Below are 19,056 nucleotides of genomic sequence, written 5' to 3' on the forward strand. Positions count from 1 at the left end.
GGTTGTCTACTGCAGTGGGAATTAAAATTGCTATTTACGTAGGCCACTCTGAAAATGTCTCCTATTTATTTCTGTGGAAACTATAGCGGACACAAAGAGCACAATAACACTATTCAATAGAGCAAATTCTCAGCTACAAAACACTATTTTTCAATATAGCCTCCACCAGTAGCTATGCATTTTCACCAGCAATGAACAAGAACCTGCATAATGCATTCGTTAAAATCTGTACCAGAGGAGGTGACCCACTGTTGCTGTCACCACTGCTGAAATGCACCACGCACTGCGTCACTGTGCTCACATCCACTGTTTGGTCTCCATAAGCATTCAGCAACATTGATGAATGTCAATGGGTGCAACTCTTTCCTCATGGAAGAGTTCAGTTACACACCTTTGCTTCACATGTACTTCCACGTCAGAAACTATTTTATCAGATTACTCCTCCATTGCCATCTGTTCCACAGCAACATATTGTAATGGAATACTGTTGGCTTCCCAACAATCTCTACTGCCATACCACCACCACCTACCTCTGATATAATGGGCCAACGTGATAAGAGTTTTGGAGCAGTCCTCATGTTTGTGCTCTCTTTTTATATAGATACAAATAACTATGAATGATGAATCAACTGTCAGCCACGCTGCTTGGACCTATGGCACTGTATTAATCATTAGCTTGGCAATTTTTTTCATTCTTCCTTCAAATTTGTTTCATCATAATGGTTATCCCCCTCAGCTGCTCAAGAAGGAGATCAGTTACCCAGCATCAACTTCTCTGTAATCCCTTTATTTATAGGTGAGAAGGTGATAATCAGCTTTTCTTTGGTTGACTTGGATCTAAGACAATCTCTGGACAAAAAACAAAGAAGAGCCTATATGGAGAGAATGCAGAGTCTCTGCTTGCCTGCAGAGAAAGGAGGTAGTCTTTTATTCCCTTTCCAACACCAAAAATTCTCATGCCCTGCAAACCCCGGTGGTATAACTTAGAGCATTACTCAGAGACAAATGATCCTGTTACTAAGTGAATATAATTTGGACAGCAGGCTTAGGAACATGCCAGAATATTTGGCATGGGTGATCATCCCAAGAGAGAGAAAGAACAAATACTTTCTTCATCAAGTGACAGCACACAAGGTTGCTGCTTGGGGAGCTACCTTTCAGCTCCCATTGACTGTTCCTTTTCTTTCAGGACTGTATGTGTTTTGGAAAAGAGACAGGATGCTTTTTTTCTTGCTCACTTAGTCTTTCTTTCTTTCTTTCTTCTTTCCTTCCTTCTTTCCCTTCCTTCTTCCTTCCTTTCATTCTTCTCTCCCTCCCTTCAGGCTAGGAAAAATCATTGGTCAGAAAACTGTTGAGAAGAGTGTTTTATTCCCACAGAAGTTGTACAGCATACATAGGAGGCATGCAAGCTATTTCACTAGGTTATATCAAAATATCTCAGCAGTAGCAGAGCACTTCCCCAGTACAGACTGTATTCCTATCTCTCTTCTCCTTGGATATTCCTTCAGAAGAGGCTCACATAAGTCAGCAGTGGATACCAAGTTTGGGCTTCTCCCCATTAGGCCCTAAATCTATCAGGAGCTATATTTCAGCAAGAGATTCTGGGACACAGAGAAAAAAGAAAAAAGAAAAAAAATCAGACAAAATTCCCACAAGGTGATGAGCCTCTTCAGAAAATGTCAGTGTAGCACTGAGCTAACATGAAATGAGCAGTTTTGTTATCTGCAACAGTCGTTTCACTATGCAGTTCTATTTCATGCCTTTGATATTTCAAATTTTCAGTTCTATTTGGGAATAAACAAACACTAATACATCAGCATTTGAGCAAGGCAGAAATTTCCATTTTGAGGCTAGGTTAGGAAGAAGGGCCTGAAGAAGAAAGCTGCTGTGCAGCACTTTACTCTAGAAACTACAGGTACTAATGCTCATGGGACAAACAGATTTGTTTGTGCCCCTAAAGCAGAGTGCCTGGTTACAATGGGTCCAAGTAGATGTTATCACACAACAAACATCCTGGCTTCTTACAATATAAAATATAATGCTTTGTGTTTCTGTAGCTGCAAGTGGCTAAGGGAAAACACATGGAATTGTAAAAAAAAAAAAAAAAAAAAAAAAAAAAAGGCAGGTGTTACTAAACACTTGGGTCAACGAACACAGGCCAGACCTGATCCTGCCTACAAGCCTCTATAGGCTCATTCAGAAGTGTTTAAGAGCAGAAGGGACCAAAACAGCCCCTGAAGAATCACTTTGGCAGTGTTTCCAGTATCACCTCCAACTTGTGTATGGTCTTGCTGTTGGTCCAATGTGTGAGAGCATGTAGCTGGCATGGAGGTAGGTAAGAAGGGAATCCTCCAAAGGGATGGTCAGAGGGATGTGACCTCCCCCTGCCTTTCAATCTTATGATTGCACTGTTACAGATTCAAACTTGGCAAATGCAAAAGTTAAGGTTCCTATGGCAACAGTTATCTTTACTGCAATTCATGCCCTGTGTACTTATCATACACATTTAGCGTCAAAGAGGAATATATTATATGACACGTTTAACAAAGAAAGAAAGAATGAAAATACTCCAGCTGTGGAATGTAGCCAGGCTAAAGAAACCCAGAATTTTGGACTACTTGACCTTCTCTATTTTAACTATAAAACTTTATGATTACTTTAACAAAGATTTGTACTAATTTGATATTATCTGTCAACTCATCCCACAGATGGCAAGGGCATTGTCCAAGAAACAGAGATGTTCTGTATCCTAGATACAGTCTATTTCCTACTAAGTCAGTGTTCATTGTCATTTTTCACTGATGGGATTAGCTAAATTTGTAGTCTTGATGGGACAGGAATTAACAAATATATTAAATAAAAAATCCTGGTGAAAAAAAAAAAAAAATCAGTGATGCGATCTTGGTGAAGGCAACTATTCACTTTAGTTTAGTTTTGCAATTCCTTAATTTCTCAGAAATATAAGCAGAATTGGATGAAATTACATTACTTTTCATCTCTTAGTTTTGATGACAAAATGTAGGTTAATTTGCTCTTTCATCATACATAAAGAAATGGCCCTAACCAGCTAACCCCAAAAGATCAGCTCTTTCAGCATCTCATTATCAATACTGACTTACAGCAGGTTGCTGGGAGAAGAGTACAGGAAGGAACAAGACAAAGATACGGAGGCACCTTCCAGGACTTGAACAATCTATGGACCAGGAATCATAAAACAAATATTTTTTTTTCTTATTCTGAAACTGTCAGCTGGTTGAAGGATTTGATCAAAAAGCATCAGAAACAATAATGAGCTTTAGAACTTAATAATGAGAATTTAGAACTGAAAGTAGCAGGTATAATTCCAACAATTTCCATGGAAAATTTCATGGACAAATATGTGATAATTGTGCTACTTGACCTAATTCTCACCTGGCTTCCTTGCAAACATGAATTTTACTGAATATGTGCAAAGTTACAATAAATTAATGAAGAATTCAGGTAGATGTCCCAGACTTTCTATCCCCATGCACTTGTGTTGACAGCTGCTCACTGTCATTATAAGTCACTGCCAGATCAAATTGGCGTTGGCTTGCAAATTAAGTCCATATTTCAGATGGTGTAACCTATCATAGCGCTGTTCACGTCAATTGATGAGAACTGATTTGCTCTCACCAGAGCCTGGAGCAATGTGAAAGCAGTGCCAGGAAGTACACAAGAGCAGTGCCTATGGTACTAGATGAGCCATACGTATAAGCTACATAAATTGAAACAACTTCTTTGAAATCAACATGTCCTTCATGATTTATATATAATCATATCTGGAAAGCAGCAAGAACCTCAACCAGATCTCCTCTGTTACCTTCAAGAACAAATATAACTTTCTTACAAAGCAGTGGCACCTCTATAACTGATGTGCGCTACTGCATCTGTGAAGCAACCCTTAGAAAACCCTACAGGGTCTAGACTTCTTTGCACAAGGAGCTAGAATGGAATTCCAACAGGACCTGTTTGCCCTGTGACCTATCAAAGGTATACTGGTGGCACTTTTATTATGGACTGAACTTGTATTGGGTAGTACAGTCCTTTTGGAAGCTTCAGTTTTGGCTCCCACTGATTTATTTGGGTAGTATATTTATTATCTCTGCGAGTATGATTTAAAAATAACACCTAGGATACGAGATCTTTTGTCTGGGGTGGTAGTCTAAAGAGAGATGATTTTCAGGAAAAAGTTAAATGATGGGAGAAAAACAGAGGAGAGACATGAAGATGATCAGGGGAGTGGAACTAAAACAGAAGGGGAATCAACTCTTTGAAAGGATAAATAACAGCAGGACAAGGGGAAATGATTTTAAGTTGAGGGAGGGAAGATTTAGGTTGGATGTCAGGGGGAAGTTCTTTACAGAGAGAGTGGTGAGGTGCTGGAACAGGCTGCCCAGAGAGATTGTGGATGCCCGGTCCCTGGAAGTGTTCAAGGCCAGATTGGATGGGGCCCTGGGCAGCCTGGTCTAGTATTAAATGGGTAAGTTGGTGGCCCTGCCTGTAGCAGGGGAGTTGGAGATTTATGATCCTTGAGGTCCCTTCCAACCCTGGCCATTCTGCGACTCTGAGAGTCATTCTTAAAGGTGGTAGGTATCCTTATGTTTATCTATTTTACTAACTTTACCATCATAGTAAGTCTGGAAAAGTAGATTTTTACAACTATTATAATAATTTTGTGCTGTGGTTCCTTGGGAGTTATGCTAATTCCACTTCTGCAAATCATTTACTCGTACAGGAGTTTTCCTAGATAGAATAACCAATACAGATACCTGTTATGCTCTCCAGTAGCCCCCACATGATATACAGTGTGTACGCAGGCGTAAGAGTGTATATGTATGAAACCTGTACCAAAACATACCGCCATTTATTTACCTGTTCTTTATTCATGGCTCCAGTGAAAGTTCTTACACAAGATCCCTGCTATTAGGCTGTTATGTATCTGCTTGGAAGTAAAAATTACATAATCATGGTAACAACTATGCCCAAAAATGTCTTCTATGCAAGCAAAAGATTAGAATTACAATCCTAAGTATCACCAATAGATTTCATGAACGGATTCTTAGTAAAGAACTCTGAATATTTTATGCAACAGTTATAGTGCTGTTTATTTGAAAGATAATATTTTGAAGCATCTTGCTAAACTGGATGATAACATTTCTAAAGGAGATATGTTAGTTATTTAATATCAAAGCAAGATTATAGACACACACACACAGATACAAAGATTCACTCTCTTGGGCTGGGATCTGGGAGTGCCTGAGAAGGCTCACTCTTTAATTTCCACAGAGACAACCATTCATACATGTGACCAAGTATGATTAGCTTTTTCAAGATCATCTCCATATACCTCCACTAAAACAATTTACCTAGATTTCTTGGAACACTTAATTTAACATAGAAGAGAGCATCAGTTCATACAATAGGATAATAAAGCTGCTTGAGTGTAACCATTTGGGAAAATCTGAGATTTCAATCACAAAAAATTGTTCCTTCTTGCATTACTATAATTCAAACATCTTGACCTACAGTCTGGCAGTTTGTTTCTTTCTGTTTCTTTTCTCTCATCCTCACAGACAACAACTGTCTTTGCTAGTGTTGGTGGGTCAATATTATTATTTAATTTGCTTGACATACATATGAAGAATATCTGCTACCTCTGTCAAATTCAAAGTAAATGTGACATATTTCTCTATGCCTGTCACTATTGCAACATCTAACTTAAGAATTGTTTCCTCCTTTCTCTGCTAACCCACAAAATCTCAACATGCTCCTGCAACGACATCATAAACCAATAAAGGCCTATGTACTGAGCCATGCAAATTGTATGCAGATTATATTGATTTCCTGATTAAAGAAAATATTTTAAAGCTATGAAATCAAAGCATAGTTTATCTCCAGCTCTGTATCCTTGCTAAGTCTAAATAAAACTCGGCCCCCCAACAGGGGCCATGTGGGATTCAGCTCATCCCCCATCTTACACTGTGTAAAGATGGCAGTTCATCTCTAGTCTCTTTTTTTTTTTTTCCTAACCACGTATTAAAACATGCGAAGGATCCTCTATTTTATTCCACGACTGATTAATTTCTTTAAGACCTTTTGGTGATACAAACAACTTTTTGAAAACTCAAGTCCACTATAGCAGGCAGCATGCCCTTAGCCTGTTTCTCATTAACTTTGTCAAAAGATGCTAATGGATTTGTGAGACCCATTTTCTCTCTACAAAATGATGTGTTTACCAATTCTATTCTGTATGATCTGAACCAATTTGTCTGGTACAGAAATCAATTTTACTGGTCAGTAGTTCCTCAGCTCTGCTTTTTAAACTTTTTTTTTTTTTTTTTTTTTAATAGCAATGCATTTGCCACCTTCTATTTCTCTGCTTTCAAGGCTGATTTCAGAAATTAGTAGTTTGACAGTCTCATATTTTAGCTTCTTTAGAATGCTTGGTTGAATGCTACCTGGTCCTTATGATTTGTTACTGTTTTATTGAATTGCTCTGAAAATGTCTTCTGTTGACACTATTCCTAAGGCTTCTCCCTGCAAAGAATGGTTCACGGAAACCCCCATGATCTCTTCCACAGAGAATACTGATGCAATTTGTTAATTTAGCTTTCTTGCCATGACCCTAGCTTCCTGGAATATCCTATTTATACCTTAATCATCTTTCAGCCCATTGACTTTCTAACAGACTTCCTGTTTCCGAGGTATCGGAGAACATTCTTATTAGTCATTTCAATGCCTTTAGGAAGTTGTTCTTCAAAATCTTTTTTTTTTTTTTTTTTTTTTTAAATATGTCTCATTAGAGTTCTACATTTAACAGGATGAGTTCAAGTTGCCTTCTATTTTCATCTTTTGGAAAGTATTTCTACATTCAAACGGATGGCTATTTTACTTCTATTAGCTTCCTTTATTCTGTTATTTAAATATACCGTCTTTTTTTGAAAATCATTTTTTTTAGTATTGAAATATATGGACACTCACGGTCTAATAAAGCACGTTCCTCTAAGCATTCAATTCTTTGTCTAATCCTTTTAACCATTTCTCTTCACTTCTACACAGTTTTCCATTTTTATAAACTAAACATGATCACCTTTTTTTCCACGTTTTTACTCCTGATATGATGGTGCAACTTAAATACTGTCTGATCCAGCATCCACCTATTGGTTCAGAGAAATTAATAAATCTATTTTGGGGAAGTTTCAGATTGTTTCAAGAAGCAGCTATTTATTCACACCAGAATTTTATTTCAGATTCCAATGACTCAACTGCTACCAGAATTAAACTAAGATTTGAAATTTGCTGTGTACGTACTTGAAAACACAGTTGCTTTCCTGCACCTTTGACAACTTTGCTGGAAAACAAAAAAAAAGGTTAAAAATATGGTACGTTGCTGTAAATCACAGATCACTTACTAATCTAAAAAAGAAATAAGCTAAGAAATGAGGACAGTAGCATTACTGAATATCTGGAAAACTGACAGCCCTCATATCTTTAGTCATCTTCAATTACCTGTGATGAGAAACAAACGAAGTACACTAAATCTTGAAGGAAGTCACTCTTAATAAGTCATTACATTTAACTAAATTCCCTTGTTTATCTCCTAGATCCAGAAAGTGTTGTGAGGTTTGTAATGAGCTCTGAGGTAGCAAAGCAGCGTATCAGTTGAACTGGCCAAATTTCAGCTGGTCTAGTCCCTCTTCTGTTGTTTGGGGATAATGTCCGCAAATGTGTGGCTGCCAGGATGAAGGAGGTGGTCAGCCACCTTATTTGGCAGGAGGTCCTTACTGGCAATGCAGAGCCTACAATAGTATCCATAGTGCCACTCTTCCCATCATATGGCTGGCCATATCGGCACACACTGGGACTACCAGCCCCTCCATGTTTTTTTGGCCCTGATGCCAAGTCTGGGCTGGCCCGCTGAAGTTTGGATCAATCTCCAGATTTTTCAGAGTAAACTCAGATGCAAATAAGACTAAAGACAAACACTCCCAAAGACAGCTACTCACCTTGAAACTTCACATTCTGACCAGTTACCTAGCCTGTAGGACCCTTGCCAATATCAGCTAGTTAAGAAAATTTTCATGAAATACCCAGGACTGCTTCTCCTTGCGTTGCATTCACAGGTTACTTTGATCCCCAAACGTGTTGTGTTAGAAATACTCCCACTGACTCCACACTTGTGGTGTTACCACAGTTCCCTAGATGGCCTTCTCTGAAAAGGCATGGCCTGACATGCTTTTCTGTTGCTCTGGCTGCCTCAGTGAACACAGCTGCCCACTCCCAGAGCTTGGAAACCTGATTTCATTGATTTTTAAGGCCAGAAGAGACCAAGATGTTCATCCATCATTCTCAAACATCATCCTTTTAGCTCCAGGCACACATACAATCCAGGCATTAAAGCTTATTTTAAGTTATTTTTATAGCTGTTTGAATGAAGGAAGAAATTGTAAGGCGAGAACTGTTTTTCTAGTTCATATTATCATATCAATACTTTAAATATAGGGTGAAAGGAGAAGTCAGAGGTGAGGGGATTTAAGCAGTTAGTGTACACTTTGGAGGAAAATTTAGATCTCATTTACAAACACTGTTATGGTGATGAAATTTCTCTTAATTTTGTGCAGAACTTCCTCCTATAATAAGTTTAAAAACATCTTCCTTGTATTACTTCCAGCTATCAGAATTAATCAGCAAGGTGTAGGCTAAACTCTGATACAGGGCAATGGTAGTAAATAGAGAAGCACGCATAAATTATTTCATTAGTGAGACCCCCCCCAAAAAAAAAAAAAAAAGATTGCAGTGATAAAGGATGATGAGCTGAAACATTTATTTCACCTAATCTCCCACTGGTAGTAAAAGAACCAGCTATTTGTATGTTTTATCTCCGTCTCCATAGAAAGTTCTCACCAGCAAAGCATAGCACTTCACACTTTTTTTTTTTTTTTTTTTTTAAATCACAGAGACATTTGACTGCATCTATGTCACGTAGCTTTGGATACCATTCAGTTCTTAAAGTTTAACTTTTTGTTTCATGATTATCACATGCTGTATACAGTTTCATTTAAGGCAACTGAACTGTCTTCATGACCAAGGCTGCTCTGGATCTGCAAAACCACGGTATCAGGAGGTAAGTAGAGAGTGAGCTAGAATGGTTATCACAGAATCACAGAATTGCCAGGGTTGGAAGGGACCTCAAGGATCATGAATCTCCAACCCCCCTGCCACACGCAGGGCCACCAACCATCCCACCTAATGCTAGACCAGGTATCTGGGAAGTGGCTGTGCTTTCCAGCATACCACTGAGGCTGCAATTCTACACTAGTGCCTCTGCTTCTATTTTTTGCTCATATTCCTGTCAGAGAACTTAGCTCATCAGTCATCCCTGCCACACAATCTCCACAAATCTTGCATAAGTGTTTTGAAACAGGAGGAACAATGCATCCCTGTTTCTGTAAGCCTGTTCACAAAAGGATGAGCCGTGTTTTCAGCAGGAACAGAAATATTTGTTCTAGTACTAAGCAAATTGGATAAATCTGACCAGGAATGATGAGTACATGCTGAGGCAGCTGCTATGCGCTGAGGTTCATAATGCAAAGCATTCTTCTAGTGGTAGCCACACACTAAAAGTGTCTCTGTCCTTGCTGCAATGACACCTCTGACTACAGGGTAGGCTTTTTTTTTTTTTTGCGCTGCTAGATATATCAGTGTGTTGAGACTGTTTTGTGCTGCACTGGGGACATGAAGCAAAAGTAAATAAACAATTACCAGACAGTTGAAATGGCTGCTAATGGCTAATAATTATGCAAGTCAAATAAAATAACTGATGTTTGAATGACTGACCTTTAACTTCTATAACTCAGAGAGCATCCATTTGCTACAGCATTCAGTCCTCAGTTGCTGTCATATTGCTAAATTTGCTTTTTTACACAGAAATTCTTCTTTCTGTCTGCCATATCTTAGAGCCAAGAATTTGTCAACAAAGTTTATTATCACCTTCTCTGAACTTTAACCTCATGATGTGGGGTTAATGAGTGGGCGCTTATGAGAATTTTCTGTTTTCAAATTTCCCCATATGTCAGGTATACAAGAGATCTGAGGACCTGGCTCACACATTTTCATGCCTCAAGAGTAGGAGCATTATAAAGGTGGGAAAACATGCCTTTGGGGGAAAAAGATATAAGCCTTGTTTTAGTTATCTGTGTGAATACAAATTTCACGCTCATGCACATCAACTTTATGTTTAGAGCCAATTTAACAACTGGAAGAATATTCCTTCAAAGACTGGGCTATTAAAAGGAGATACATGACCTTAAAACTTAACCAATTTAGAGGAAGTATCTTTCTTTTTAATGAACAGTTGGATGAATACAGCAGGTACTGAATATATTTTCATGCTAGTATCATCTTCCTACAATTGTGATATGTTTTATGAAGTACCATGGTTTTATATACACATTTAATTCATGTTATTCTTTGAAAATAATAATAATAATAAAAAACAAAAAAGCCCAGCAAATATGAAGAAGAAATGCTGAGAGCTATAATACTGGATTAAGCTGAAATCCTAGCAATAATGTGTCAGAAGGTTTACCAAACAACAGTAATAATAAAATGCAAACCTCTACTCAGAAGAGACACTGAGTGAATGTCATAAATTGCCTGAAAACAGAACACTGAACTTGCATGCAGACACTCACTGGACTCTTCTGGACAAATACAGAGCACTCAAAGAGCATAAAAAATGAAAATAAATGCAAAATAAAATTCCAGTGTAAGATAAAATATATTCCAATGGTTACAGTTAAACACAAAGGAGAATAAATAGTAAAAACAATTTATGTGTTTAAAATATAAAAAGAAATTAACAAGCAGCTTGTCAACTGTCAGCTTGACAATTTTATGATAGTAAGCATGATTCTGACTTCATTTAAGACAATGATAAACCTTTCGTTGACCCAGAGTTAACTGAAGTGTCAATAATTTTTCATTAAAAAAATCTATTTGATTTCCTTCTGTTTTGCAAATGAAAAAAAAAAAAAACAAGACTCCTAGAAGTGTAGATATATCAACCTTTGTGCTGGTTTAAGTATGCTTTACTGACATTACACATTAGCAGAATAATTTGTTATAGTTAGGATTGCATTGTCAAATAACTCTTGCATTGTGAAATCTCCTTATGTTCTTTTGAAGTTTAATATTTTCTTTTTCCCTCTCTGATCAAGAAAGTATAAAAAAATCCTCACAGTCTTACTGGATGGCTTTTGCCTCCAAAGATAACAAAAAAAGGTAGATGATTTAAGAAAAGTCATTTTGTATTGTTAATATACCAATTACAGTCTTTACAAAGAGCAAAAAGTGATCTTGATACTAGTTGATATTGCTTATGTTTATACTAGTTTTGAAGCAATCTTAAAGTTTTGAAAGTATTGTACAAAACAGAAGTATGATTTATGCTGATAGCAACATCCAAACAGAGGAAGAAAAAGTAAATTTAGGTTGCAGTCAGTGTCTGAACTATTGGTGTTTGGCAGATGGACACTTTGCAGGATGTGAAAGCCCAGGCACATTGGGGGCCCTCATGGAGGAGAGAACTATGAGCTCTGTTCCTGCAAGAGCCACAGAAAACTTGAAAAAGCAGACAGGAGAGAGCTTCTGTCCTGAACAAAAGGCATGAAGAGGTTACATGTCTACAAGACAAGCAATCGCATCACAAGCCCTGCCTAAAGCCTTCTGCTTCTTTACCATAAGCCAGCACCCTGGGATGAAGGTAGAGACACTACACTTCATTCTGCTGTCTACAGAAACAAACAGAAGCTCTGCCATCACACATTTCTCCTAGGCATCATTCTTTTTTCTGATAATAATACTTCCAGGTGGAAAGGGGAAGGCGGTGAATGCAGAAGGGCTTGAGCAGGAAGGAAAAGGGGTCAAAAAGCAGCAGAAGGAAAATATAATGAGGTATCAACGTAGCTCCTTCTCCTATACTTCTGCACACCACATGATGCCAACAGAGATATGAGCACTCATGGAAGGGGCAAACCATGGACTTCATAAGGGCCATCCACAGTAGCATTCCTTTCTGTCATACTGCCCTCTGAAGGGAGCAGCTTACCAGAATGAAAGACACACAGCTTGCTCCTCTCTTCCCAGTCCTATCCACATCCCACTCCAAAATACATCTATGCTGGCTCCCTGCCAGGTCCCACCCCAATTCTCTGCAGGAAAAGGAATTACTATGGGTCTGCCAAAAGATAACCAGAGAGCAAGAAGGAAGGAGATAGTATTTTGGAACTGGAAAGAGGGAAGGGAAGGGGCACTTCATGAATTATTGTTGTCCTCCACACCGAGCTTAATTTAGCCTGTGGGACTGTAAGCTGCCCGAGAGTAACTGCTCTGCAGTGCTCTTCTTTTGCATATGTCAAACACATGGCCCCTTCCCAACAAGGGCCCTGGGCAGAGGTTTATGAGACAGTTGCACTGAGCTAGTATTGAGGCCCTACGGTATGTCAACAGATGGTCCAGGATGAACATCTTATGCCGGAGATTGCTCCCCAGAGGCTATTTTTGGCCTCTTGTGTTGCTGGAGGGCAATGGAGCTACAATATGATACAGAATTAGGCCTGCTAGGTCTGAATGAGAAAGGTGTTCCTTGCATTTGGGATGCAAGTGCAAGTCAGCTATTTCTGTACCGGAATGATAATTGCCTTGCAATTTGAGTAATTACCATGTGTGGCAATATATGTGCACTGTGACAGCATTTCCTAATGCATCCGTTAGTGCACAGCTATGCTGTGCACTACCAAGTGATTCTCTCAAAATTTTTAAAGCCTATGAATAAAGTTGAGCACATCCTTCAGATGTGGGAGGAGACTAGTTACAGTCTTAACTTGAGGCTCACCTCCACCAAGGTGCGTCATTATTCTGTGGAGAAAAATAGCAGAGCTGTGTGCTGCTTTTATGCATTGCAGTTTCTATACGTAGATAGATTTCAATGCACAGCCTTCCCTCTTTCTAAAATGAGAATAAAATAAAGAGTAACGCTGTTAAGTGACATGAAAAATCTAGCTCCAGGTGCCTGGAGATATTTAGACACTAAATTCCCATTGAAACTGTCCCACTAAAATCCTTCCCGCTTGTAGATAGTTTTTGCTTGGCCTTTGATTATGTCAATATGCTGCAGTTTCAAGAAATCTTTACCCTTCTCAGCAGTTAATTACAACCATCTAAGCCAGTCAGGCTTGATGAGGCTGAATTAAACAAGGTGTGAATATTTGAGTGCTCTTCTTTCTGGGTTTTCAGACCTTCTCCCTGTCTGAGGCAACTGCTGGCAGAAAGCCTGGGCCATACAGCCGTGCACTTACTCTGCCTCCACTTGGTTAGTAAATAGCATGTCTTATAAAAGGATGGAGGTGTGTGATGGTGTTTTCACTCAGGGCTCAGAGAGGAGCCCACAGCTGAACAGGTTACTGTTTTTCCTGAGCCCAAGGAGAGGCCCCACTCCAGCCCTGGGGCCATGCAAGTGCACTCATGTGTGCAGGCCTGAGAGCCTGGCTGCTCACAGCCAAGCCTCACAGGCACACTGAGCACAGGCTCTCTGCTCTGCAGCAGCTGTGCAGCTAGTTACAGACTGGCAGGTGAGTTTTGGCATTTATTGGTGCCCTGTGACACCTAAATTATCATAAGGTCAGAGAATTCATTGAACCCAAGCAGCAGTAAAGCACTTTCAGACTCATTTGTGGCCATTCAGACCCAACAAGTTTTTCAGAGGGAGACTACTGGCTGCAGGTAAAAACATTAATGCAAAGAGCACAAGAAGAAAGCAGGGCTGTTTTAATAAACTGCCTTGCTGCTGCTGCAGGGATGGGCAGGAGATTATTTCCAGCAAGCGGCGTGCTGTGCTAGCTAAAGAAGTCCCTGGGATGCTGATAGAGGATAATCAACAAGGAGACACCCGCACCATATCTTTTTCTGCTGGCTTTCCTGTCTTTCTGCCTACTGCAAGTATCTTACTGATCTCAGAACACCGGGATTCAGCAGCCACCTTCCTAATGTTGAGTACCTCAAGCAAAATGAGACCATCTTGTTAATAACCTCACTTGCTTGCTCTAACACATCCACTGTGGCTTTTGGTATCCCAGTAGCAGTGGGCTGTCAGCAGGGAAAAACAACAAAAAAAAAAAAACAGCTTGATGTAGATGAGGCCAAAGGAGCATAAATCAGTTCCTTCTGGAAGGTGAAACTGATAGAGAGATCCTGTCAGAGTGGCAGAAGGACCTTAACCCACTTCCTGGGAGAAGGAGAGATTTATGCTCCTGCTTTGCTATGGGGCACAGCACATAGGGAGGGGGCAGAGGGGTGTGGAGGAGGGAAGACCCGAGGGGAACAGGCGGTGTAGGCTGCACCCCTTTTCTCTGAGTCAACGAACAGCAGCTGTCAGTGCGAAGGAGGAGATATGCAAATGCCAGGCTGGGTTTTCTCTCTTCCCAGAACAACTGCAGTGGAGTCAAAACAAGCACCACAAGAAACATGAAGCCCTTAAACACCCCCCACCTCCCCACTCACATATATACACACATCATAATTCATGCTACATCAAAGCAGCGATTACCACAGCTTCCTGGCTGTCTATTTCTGTTTATTTATGGTGCATTACACATTTTAATGCTATTCTCACACAGCAACTCAGCTGCCACTCTTCTGTATTTGGGTGGGGAAAAAAAACACAAATAAGAAATGGCTGTAATATACAGTATGCTGTCCCATGAGAACAGAAGACAAATTAATGTTCAGCATGTTCCAGGGAGCAGCAAGTCGAGAGTTATTCATAGCAGAATACCCCCTTCCCATTTTGATCTAGTTCATCACTATTGCACTTGAGCGAGGGAAGGATGATGTGGGTTAGGGGGAGAAAAGCCAGAGCTGCTCCTCAGGTGACCTTTAAGCCTGGCTGGCTTCAGAGGAGTCCTTACATCATCTTTTGTCTCTGTGATCATGTCTAGCTCTGGTCTGCTTCGAGGCAGGGGCAAGGCTCTGACATCAGCCCAAGAAGAACCACCAAGCCTGTATTTTGTCTGAAGCCGGATTTGAGTTGATGGCAAAGGAGCAGCTACTAGGAACATTACCCACTGTGAAGTTGCAAACTCTTTTCTCCCTCCCTATAAGGTAAGGACATGTGTGGACTTGAATTTATTTATTTAAGGAAATGGTAGTCAGCTCAGACCAAGTTGAGCATTCAAGATTCATTTCTCCTTGCCATCAACCTTACCATCATTTCCCCTTGAAGCCTGACTTCTCATTACCATTACTCTCCTTACAAAATGAAAGTCATTTTGTTTATGCCACAGGAAAAATATATAATCTCTTTAAGTGCATCAACAATATCAACATATAACAAATAATACTGAATAGGCAGCAAAATCAGAAGCCATTGTGCCAGCAGTCCCTGCTGTGAGTGACATGCAGACTGCTGCTGAGAACCTCCTGCTGTACCCTAGTGTGTAGGAGTGACACTTCTGAAAGGCTCTTTTTAGACTATGTAATGTTCCAGCCATCCTTGGTAGCACACTGTGGGCACCATGCTATCAGCAGAGTTTCTGCTGTTATGAAATGCTCTTTAAATGCCCTAAAGCCCTGTGAGGCTGCTCATGAAACACTGCATGAATATCCAGGATCCCAAAGCACTCCTTCCATAAGGCAGGCATAGAGAGACAGGGGACATGCAGCTATATCCTTAGTGCTGTACCAGTCTACCTTGGCACCAACCCCCACCTCTCCCTCAGCCTGGACTCTCTCTGAAACTGGGAAGAAAAGCAGATGCTGACCACTCTGAGGGAGCGGCCTCCTGAGGAGGCAATTGAGAAAATGAAGGGCTCTGTTTGGGGACTGTGGCCAGGGGGCTTGCATTGCTCCCAGCAGGTCTCACTTTCACAGACAGCTTAATCCTAGACAGCATGCGCTAGCTCAGGCAGGAAGAGTAACTGAACCCATAGGGAGGGATTTAGTACGGAGAAATAAATTCTCCTGCTATGTGGTGGCATGCACGATGGGGTATTTTTAGCCTCCCTGCTCAGTATCCATAGGCAGCAGCTGCAGCACTGAAGGCTATGTGGAAAGAGCTGCAAAGAAGCTGCATATAAGGGGCAGCCAGGTCAGTGATGTGGGGCTGTAGAAGCAAAATTAAAGGTCTTGGGACTGCATTTAGGTGAGAGATGATGACAGTGGTGCCTCTTGGCTCAATGATCTAGTTGCAGCTGGCCAGTTTCAGAGCTGACTGTCAACCAAATTTTTTTTATTGTCTCCTTTATGATCTTGGGCTGCAGTTCTCATATCCCCAAAAAGAAGACAGTTAAGTCTGTTGTTGCTGTGCTTTTGCAACCAAGCTGCTGTCACTCGAAAGCGAGCTTAGAATTCTAGCAACTCTTATGTCACTCAAGATTTTGCTGTTACTACAGATGAAATAAATGTTTGCTTTGTCCTTTCATGGGTTCAACTTAAAGCCGGGGGTATAAAAAAGCATGTTTTTGGTTTTTTCCCCCTTTATTGACAAATCAGGAAATATTATTCTGATTACAGCAAATTGTTTTGGTAGTTTGTTATGTTTTTCAACAGGATAATTCAGATTAAACTGGCCAATCCAAGCATTTTATTCTCTAGGTGCATAGTTCTTTTGTTGAATTTTTTTTTTTTTTTAGCTTGGGTCACTTTTAAAATGAAAAATGTCATTTTGAAACAAAGGTTTAAGTTTCATTTGGAAAATGTCAAAACATTTTTAACAGACTTTTTTTTTTTTCCTACAAATACTTTTTTAAAATTGCTGTAACAAGAACTTTCAAACTTTTTAAGACTTTTCTTTGCCTTTCCTTTTTTTTTTTTTTGACACAAACTCCATTTTGGGAGAATTGCATCCTCTAAGAAAGTTTCGAATCCTAAATAGATTGTAAAACAGAGAAAAGTAAAAGAAAAAAATTACAGGATCAGCCCATTTTATCTCAGCTAAACCATGACCTTTCTTGCCACATAAATGAACAACTGAGAGCAAGTAATAGGGATTAGGTGTCCTTGAGAGACAATGCCTTTTTTTTTTTTTTTTTTTTTTTTTCAAAAGAAGAAAGTTGTCAGAAGAAATAGCTAATATACAGGAGAATACAGGAGAATGGTCACTTTGCTTTGAAGAACGATACTGAAATGGGCAAAAAAAGTGTTGGACCTACGAATATTTCTGTCCTTATCCCCATTACCAATTATGCAGGCTTTGCAAGCTGTCAACAGTTGTGCAAGCAGTTGTCATAGGGAAGGTGTTTCCATTTTAGCAGAAATTTGTTTGCTTTTTTTGAGACCCTGCACCATGATACTGTAAACCTCTCAAATCCAAACTTGCAGTGCTCTAACACAGACAATGAAGTAATCTGACTTGACTGTCCATATTTCCTGCTCTGTTCACAAAATACTTTGCTGTTTACAGCAGAAAATAAAATAGGTATATGAACATTATCCTGTAGCCAAGGCCCTTCCAGTAACTCCCAGCAAGGAAAAGTCAGGATTGGGGATAACATTTAGTTCTCTGCTGTAGGGTCCTTCCTTCTCTCCTTGCTCTGTCCCTGATTGACACACAAATACACACACACCAACAGTGATTATATCAATGGGAATTAATCATATCTTCTGAAAGAAAAGTGGGCCAGTAGTTTGCCTTTTCTGCATAATGGAATAATACAATCAACTTCAGAAATCATTTGTGATTGTTCTTGTCACAGACTTTCAGCTAAATTAATCACCATTACGTGCAGGCAAATCCAGAACCCTTCCCTCAACTTCATCTTCCAGCTCAGAAGGCATACGTAATGCATTCATTGTACATGGTGTGTTTCACAAACAACACCAGGGGAACATCACAGAAGTTTCTTAGGCTATCACGTATTTCTCACTGACCTCAAAATCTGACTAAAGTCCTGTGCTTTTTTGTACCTTGAGAAATTTTGCAGCTTGCAGCAGGAAAAAAGAAGAAATTCCAGAACAGTGAGAAACCATTACTAAGTTCTCCAATACAAAAACAATACAAAAACTGTACTGATACAAAAAAAAAAAAAAAAAAAAAAAAGTCTCTGCTGCTATCCCACAAGAAGGCAAGAAGGTGCTTTCTTCCATTTCAGCAAGATCTCTGGAGGAAATGGGAAGCCAGACCTACCTCCATCAGCTTCAGTGTCTTCAGGAGCCCAGCAAGGCCAAGCACATCCAGGTTCCCCATTTTTCCTTGGTATAGCAGCTCCTGGATGGCTCATAGTCCCTCCACACTCAGCCTAGGTATTTCTGCACCCAAGTAAATACACATCAAGAACCAGCTAGGAAGCAAATCATTTTTGTCATTAAGTAACCAATATACATTCTAAGCTCCTTGCATACACACAAATTAACACCCTCTTCAACTAATTACTTCTTACCAAAGGTGGAGGTAGGGAATTGCTGGCACCTGTGGCAGCAGCAGAGGAGGGTTCCTCACCTGACTGACATCAGCTTCCCACTCCCCAACTAAATGTCAGTAAGAAGTGCTGGCTTTGAGGGTCTTTTTTCCCCCAGTTCCTTTTTCTTCAGTTCTGCACATTAAACAGTGGGATGTATGGTACATGAGTGGCACAGACAGGGAGTGATAGATTGATTCCATCTTAGCCAAGCTGGAAGCCATCATTGTGCTGTCCCCAGGCTGCTCCTCTGGTTGAGTGAAGCAGTCTGATGATGCTTCAGGGATGGACATCTAGCAGACACCTTTCTGCATTGAATGGACTGTATGATCAGGTTTGGGAGCTCCTAGGAGGTCAAGCCCCTTGGCAATTGGCCTGCACTGGACTGCAAGAGAAACAGGTCCATGTCTATTTGCAAGTCAACTAGCGTGCAGTTCTCACTCCTGCAGCCATCCCAGAAGCTGTGGTGTCTTTGTCCCATGACTTGGCTAACTTCTCTGTGATTCATTGTCAAGAAGAGGAAGAAAAACAGAAATTAAAAATAATAATAATAAAAAAAAGATCCCAAGAGCTAATGCAAAAG

At 40.0% G+C, this 19,056-nt stretch overlaps 1 long non-coding RNA gene across 2 annotated transcripts; it reads right to left on the reverse strand.

Annotated features, from left to right (window-relative positions):
* Positions 1–977: 977 nt before the first annotated feature.
* Positions 978–18,397, reverse strand: LOC116243064 (uncharacterized). 2 transcript variants are annotated; one of them, XR_004169872.2, is made up of 4 exons: positions 18,203–18,397; positions 7,333–7,372; positions 4,894–4,963; positions 978–1,323 (listed from the first exon to the last, which is right to left on the reverse strand). It is a non-coding gene; the product is annotated as an uncharacterized LOC116243064 (long non-coding RNA). The 2 variants fall into 2 exon arrangements; XR_016464698.1 differs by lacking the exon at positions 978–1,323 and adding an exon at positions 1,368–1,601.
* Positions 18,398–19,056: the final 659 nt, after the last annotated feature.

Source organism: Phasianus colchicus, chromosome 2 (genome assembly GCF_987193195.1).
Source record: "Phasianus colchicus chromosome 2, bPhaCol1.hap1.1, whole genome shotgun sequence".
Taxonomy (NCBI): domain Eukaryota; kingdom Metazoa; phylum Chordata; class Aves; order Galliformes; family Phasianidae; genus Phasianus; species Phasianus colchicus.